The sequence below is a fragment of the Mus musculus genome, chromosome 12, assembly GCF_000001635.26.
Source record: "Mus musculus strain C57BL/6J chromosome 12, GRCm38.p6 C57BL/6J".
NCBI classification, from domain to species: Eukaryota; Metazoa; Chordata; class Mammalia; order Rodentia; family Muridae; genus Mus; species Mus musculus.
In genome coordinates, this window is record NC_000078.6 from 56,404,604 (window position 1) to 56,412,091 (window position 7,488).

The window sequence follows — 7,488 nt, forward strand, 5'->3', positions numbered from 1 at the left end:
ACACACATACACACGCATATACACATACATATATATATACATACATGCATATATATATACACATATTTATGCACAAATATACATAAATATTATCTTCTGGGTCCGATTTTGTTGTTCTGTGTGTAGAATATGGCTTCAAGATTGACCACACCACTTTGAACAACCAATAAGAGAACTCATCCAAAAATCTTAGAGAAAGCCTACCCTAGGTGTGTCTCTAAATGATCTTTACAACAACCCACATTCAGCTGTCTGGAAGGGAAGAGGATCTTTTCCTTGAGTTGTCCTGGTCACCATAAACTGGAGATATGATCTGGTTGAAACTGGATGATATAAACCACATGGTGTGCTGGTGACCCCTGATACAATACCCTGCCCCTCTTTTGAGTTGACCTTCAAAGGGAATACCCAAAGCGTATCTGAGCATGTGCAAGGCCACAGATGTGTGCTGCCCTCTGCTGGCAAGCAGTTTGACTGCAGTTTTTTTTCCCCCAAGGGTATACTTGAGTAAACTGACTTCTTCCTGTTTCCCTTCCCAGCCGCATCTAAGAGAAATCACTCCTCGGGATGTACAAACTGAGTTCTGGATGGTGAGGATGGATTTTAGGGGCATGTCGGACCAAAGAAGCAGAAAGGCCACAAACCAGGGAAGTGCCACTATAAATCCAATATAGCCCACAGGGTTCCAATGTATTTGCTTTGTAGGGGGGACATTTTCATTTGAACCCTTGTGACATTTGAGTTACTTAATATTGAATGCATTCTGTGATGTATTCAGAAAATGCATTTCACTAATGTTTCCCTAATTCATGGGGGCTGCTGCTTTACCAGTCACTGTGATCCTTAGACTGTGGAGTTGCATAGCATGTAGATAGTCTGTAAAAAGTGCTTAATAAAAATCATTTAATTCTAAATTACATGAGTGCACTTAACCCTAAAGATATTAAAACTGATTGTTTGATGTATTGCCATGAGTAGGTAGAAATTCAAAAATAAAAGCTTCCTGCACTTAAATCGAAGAGCACGGAGCTCATAGCCACTCGGCACGAGTGCATGCATCAGTGTCATGAACCTGGGCTATGATAAACTAACCCATTTTGGGCTTTTAAACTGTAAATATAAAGTACTTGAATTTGATCAGTGATGAGATACATAAGTGAGTTTTTCTCAGAAAAGTACTGTGTGTGACCTGATAGCCTGTTAAAAGCCTGTGGAGATCACCTGCCACTTACTTGTGGACTTTAGCAAGGGTGGCTGTGGGGCCAGCTGCTGATGCTTGACAGGGCTAATAATAGTCTAGACAGTATCCTGGAGGCTGAGCTGGTGCGAGCAAAGAGGAAGAGCTGGTCTTTCTGCTGATTGCATTTTACTCTTAGTTTCCAATCTGTTCGTTACGGTACCATCCCAAGCCAACAAGGGGGCCTTCGTCAGTCTCACTTACGCATCAAAATACATTTTGGAGGGATGTGTCTGATAAAATCGAGAGATTCTCGCTAATACCCATGCTTTAATGAGACAGCAAGAAAGATTATAAGCTACAAGCAATCTCCCCTGTGAATGTCTGGTTTTGTCACCAGTCGCATCGATGTGCTGCCCTTCAGGATTGTCTTAGCTCTGAAACTCACCGTTTGCCTGAACCCTACTAAGTGCTGAGTGACAGAAGGCAAGAAAGGGTTTCTCCCTCTCTCCAGGTTAGCTATGCTTTATGCTTGGCTTTTAAGGTGTCTAGAGAGCTGAAGCTCTTGGAGTTTTTAATAAAAATTAGAAACATCGGGGCAATGCTAAACTGAAAACTCCTATTGAGAACCACGCAAAGCTGCATATCTCACTGTGACACAGCTCTCACTAGATGCGATCTATTTAAGTAGGTCATGTGAGGCATAAACAAGGCCTGGGTAAAGACGTCTTCCTAGAGCATGCCCTTTCACTGTTTTAATTCCACTGGAAAACACACACCCTTTGCAATTACTATACAAAGGCGCTGCAAAACTAACATCAGTTTCTTTGGAAATAGACTCGTGATTGGACGTTGCATGCAGGAATTCTCTGGGATGTGTGCTTTGGGGAAGGAGAGGGTGTTCCTATCTTTGCAAGGCTCAGCGGAGAGCATTAAGTTGTGATGTACTTGCACTACAGCTCTCGTCCAGTACAATGGAGAACCCCAGGGCTAGAATGGCCTTGCAGAATTGTCCCAAATGTAGTTAAGGATGCCTGGCTTTTAAGTGGTCATTGAATGGCCTCTGTGTGATAGAAGGGACATAACCTCAAGTGAGACTGTCTACTTTGGTTAGGGAAGTTTCCAGAGAAGAAATTTAACTCTTCCTAAGACCTAGGGAGAATGAGTGCAGAAGGGCTGAAGGAACGTGCAGGGTAGTGCGGAAGGGTCCACCACATGCAACTTGTGCCTTATTGGAACCGCCTGCTTCTCACAGCCACTTCCTTCCACGTAGAAGCAGGAGCTCCGGGATTCTGGTTAGCACTGCTTTTTGTATATAATCATGAAAGGAAAAGAAATAGGAGCATTACCAGCTCCTGCTGCTGTATTCAGTCTTGAGGGCCACAAGCTGAGAGTAATTTCCCTATTCTGTTACCCATTCTAGATTCCTTTCACCTTTGCTAGAAGCTCTGACCATCTAGGTATCTAAACTGGGGTTCTCCTCTCTGAGAGCTATGGAATCCCCCACCCCCCCCAAGAGCACCATCACCATGCTGCTCTTAGACCATGACCTCTGCGTGCGTTATTTTGCAGTTAAAAATCAGGCAGGGAGTGCAAAAGCACACCATGCACCCCCGAATCCTTTGTCTTCAAGGTGACAGTGTTCTGTGATTCTCCTCAAGTAGGATCATGCTGTTGACTGATAACATGGTAAGTGGAGAAACGGGGGTCAAAGGATTCCACTTGGACGTCCCATGTTTAATAACTCACTTTATAGGATGAGCCAAGGTGGGGGTTCTTCCAGCTGCCAGCTACGTTCACTACAAACAATTATTCATGGGCCATCAGAATAGTCACTGAGTGAGTCTCAGTGTCAATGGCCAGAATGAAGTGGTTAGGGCCTCATACTTCATACGACTCTAACATTCCCCACTAACCCGAGCGTTATTCAAACAGTGGAGATCTCTAGGTATTATTGTCGACTTAAATCTGATATCCAATCATCATAAAAAATATGCATATTGTCTATTATCCATTCTGCAGTTATTTTAGCATATGGTCATAAGACGCTTTGGGGGAGGCCTGGGTAATCCTTGCATTGTACTCTACCCATGATGCTGTTCAGTCAAAGCCACTCAGTTGACAAGTGGGCTCAAGTGTCTGAGGATTGGTTCAGCTCAGAAACTAGAAAAGAACACTTTTTGCCCCCATTGAGTTGGCTGCCCTCAGCATCTCCATCACTCTTTCTTGGTGTGCAAATGAAGCAACGTCCTTGCCAGTTGCTCCTCTACCCTGCCCCTGGGAACACTGCATCTTACTAATTGTCTCCACAGCTCTTTTAGTGTCAACCCATCTGAATGCGACTCCTGCAGGAGTGCTCATTGTTGCAACCGGTTTCGTTTTGCCCATTGGAGAATATAGAGTCTCCTGTGCGGTTCTTGTTGGCCTCAGGTTCTCCATTCTCCCTCCTTAGCCTCTCGAGTGTTAGGATTATCGGTGGGTGTGCCATACCCAGCATTAATCTTTTGACAGCATAGTTTTGACATCATCACCACTGTCCTATGACTGGCAGTTCTATAATAAAAATCCTCTCTGACTCACAGATCACAGAAGGCAGCCCTCACCAAGCTGCTCAGCAGTAATGGTTGTATTCCTTATTGGTCTAGGGACCAGAGCTCTGTGCAGATATCCCTGATACATATCACTTACTGGGACCTATTTTATTTTTATGCCGTCTATCTGTGATGACATGTTCACTCACTGTTTGTCAAACACTTCACTTTTAAATCTAGACCCTTACTTTTACCCAACTTCCCTCCATCATGCTGGCATTGTCTCCTGGGGTCCTTGCTGGGAAGTAAGACTTATGTTTCCGGAGAATGCTCCTATATTTTAAAACTCCTTTATCCAGCTTTGCATTCTGTCCCTCTGTCCCGACTCTTTGGGTCCTGGGGCACTAGCTTGGCTTCCATTTCCTTATAGGCTCAGCGCTTCCCTGGCTGGGTCATGTGGTAACTCATTGATCCTCAATTTTAGCCTGGTTGCCAGAAAAGAAGATATAGGTGGATTCTCGGCCGGGCTAGTGTGATCTAGCAAGCAGAGGCCTTCAGCATCTTGAGTGAAGAGTAAGAGACACTAGCCATTAGCAAAAAGTAGAGTGGTCTCCTTTCAGCAGGCCTTACATTTCAGCTTGATCCATTTTCTGTGTTCTTAGAAGCAGCAACCCCTATGACCCCACCTCAAGTTTCAGAATCCCACTCCCTATAAAGCTCTAGATACTGGTGTAGGACATGTTCTGGTGTTCAAAAGTTCTTTCTTTGGCACTCTTCCAACCCTAAAACTGAGTCCAGATCATGGGCCCCAGGGTTTTTTGGACCTCTAGCTGTAAGAAAGCAGAATGACATGTGGCCAAGGAGCCCGCTGACTTTCATACTCCCCCTTGAGTTAGCGATGAATTATCCTTTCACCTTTCACTCTCTTTCAAATATAGTGATAACATCCAACAAGTAGTCAGACCATTTCCATAATCTTTATACATAGTCTCCTTGTAGTTTCTCTCAAATGGCTGAGAGTCCTAGCTCTATTCTAAGTGTCTACTGTCCTAAAGAAGGTCTCTGGGAAATAGACTCTGAGAGAGAAAGTTGCCTGTTTCCTGAGATAGATAGATAGATAGATAGATAGATAGATAGATAGATAGATAGATAGATAGATGGATGGATGATAGGTAGATAGATGATAGGTGATAGATAGGTAGATAGATAGATAGATAGATAGATAGATAGATAGATAGATAGATAGATAGATAGATAGATAGATGGATGGATGATAGGTAGATAGATGATAGGTGATAGATAGGTAGATAGATAGATAGATAGATAGATAGATAGATAGATGCATGGATGATAGGTAGATAGATGATAGGTGATAGGTAGATAGATAGATAGATAGATAGATAGATAGATAGATCTTGGGGAAATTATAGATAGAATATAGGTTCAGATTAATGTGCTGCATATAGGTATAATATGCTGCAGCATAAACCCCAGCCAACACCCTAGGCAATGCTGGTGCTGAAAGCCATTCTCAAACTGAGGTGAGGGGCAGGAATTTTGTCTTCGATGTTTTGAGATTCAAAGTCTGGTTGTTTATTTGTGACTCTTAAAGACTCTTATTTCTGACTGAATCAGACTTAGAAGTAGAAGCTCTCAGTGAGGACAGCCCATGTCTCTTAGGAAACTGTTCCTGGGTTTTACTTTGGATTCTTCCATTGTCTTGGCCAAAAGTTTGGCATGCTCTGCAGCCTCCTCCTCATTTTCCTTGGTGCAGTACTTCTTCAGAGCAATGTGTTGATGCTTGTGTTGTAGGACACATGAAGTAACACGACCCTTGGGTGCTTGGTCTTGGGCTTCTTACCTTCTTTGTTTAAGGATTTCTGACAGCATATTGGTGGACATCATCTTCATTAGAGAGATTGAAAAACCTTCAGATTACACTAGCTCTTTGGGGCCCCACCCTCCAAGGCCCAGTAGTATCTGTCAGTCCAGGAATATCCCTCTCTCATTTCTTTACAATAAGTAAGTTGAAAACACTTAGATGCTATGTACAATGTGTCTGTGAACACACTTAAGCTTGCTCTCTGTCATTCCCCCCACTGGATCAGACCATGCAACTCTTCCATTCTCTACCCAGAACATCAGCAGCTACTTCTATGGCCATGTGCTTCTAGTAGAGAATACTAAGCTTGGGGTCATTGTCCACTTCGGTGAGTTTGACAGCCTGTGACTACGAAGGTGTTCCACCTCATCTTGACATGGCTAACAACTTAGGAGTTGCCACAAAAATAACAGGGCCAGGTCTTTTAAATCTGATCCAAAGTGCCCTGATCCAAGATTCTTCAGCAGTGTTTTTGGTATTTTGGACTTCCTAATTGATTATTGGAGAAGATGCTCTCTTCTGTGTCCTTTATAATATGTATCAGGGGGAAGGGGGAGCAGGCAGAAAAGGCCAACTCGGGCACTCCCTTATCTCATATAGAGGGCACGTTCTTCTACTGCAGCTTTACATTTTAATGTTTAAAATTTCAAATCACTTAAATTTTATTTTGAGTGTGATATGAGCTAAAGTGTCCTCTTAACTTCTTTACTTAAAAATGGCACTTGTCCAATGCTTTTAATTGAATGGTTATTCCTAATATGGCTCTTGCTAATTTGACATCTCTTATAATGTATCATGGTTTTCAATATACTTGTCAATCTATCTTGTAACTTCTCATTCAGCTTTGAAGGTTCATGGGGCATTTTTCGCCCTACACTGAGTGTCTGACCAGAGCTAAGACCTAGAGAAAGGAGACTCAGTATGTTCCTCATCATGGTATTAGGTGATATATCATTTTTGGCACAGACATATGGTTTAATTCCTGTTGAGCCTCAGAATTCCAATTAATCTTGTTACTTTTAAAATCTGCAGCTGGAAAAAGTGAACTACCTTGGGAATTGAGATTAAAAACAATCCTTGGATTCTGAAGATGTAGCTGAGTTTAGGCTTGCTTTGCATGCAGGAAGTCCTAGATTTAGCCCCCAGTACCACATAAACTAATGTGCTTGGCAGTGATGATCTATAATCGCAGCATTATGGACAGGAAGGCAGAGGAATAAAGGTCATACTGGCTACATATGCTTTAAGGCCAGTCTGGGATACGTGACCTCTGCCCAAAACAAAACAAAAATGGCAAATAAAAATTGGACTATCATTCACTGTGCATGTGTTCGTTGAGGGTCTTTTCGTGCTCATGTGTGTACATGGGATACAAGTGTATGTGTTGTTGGATTCAGAGGCTGCTGTTGGGATGTTTTCTTCAATCTCTTCTCCACCTTAGTATTAGTTTTTGAGAATTTCAAGCATGCATATAATGTGTTCTACAAATTCACCACCTATTTCCTCCTCTCCACTTGCACCCCTATCCACTCACTTTTCCTTCCCTACTTGATGTACTCTTTTCTTAAAACCCTCTAGGTTCACTTAAAGCTGCCTGTAAGTGCATGGGTATAAGACCTTTTACCAGAGTGTGGGCAGCCTCTCAGGGCTGCATCCCTGAAGAAAACTGACTCTCCATCCCCTAGCAGCTCTTAATTGCCAATATCTCCTCAGCTATGGGTGGAACTTTGAAGAGTCTGTTTCCATCCATGCCAGGATTTTGACTGCCTTGATCTTGTGCAGAACTTTTTGAGGCAGGGTCTTCCACTGAAACCCAACCTTATCACTCATCTAGATTTGCCAGCCAAAAGCCCTAAGCATCTTCCTCTCTCCAACTCCCAAGCACAAAGCCAGTGCCC

The 7,488-nt window shown here is 42.9% G+C and overlaps 1 pseudogene; it reads right to left on the minus strand.

Moving 5' to 3' along the window:
- Gm18027 (predicted gene, 18027) lies at window positions 5,283–5,793 on the minus strand (annotated as a pseudogene).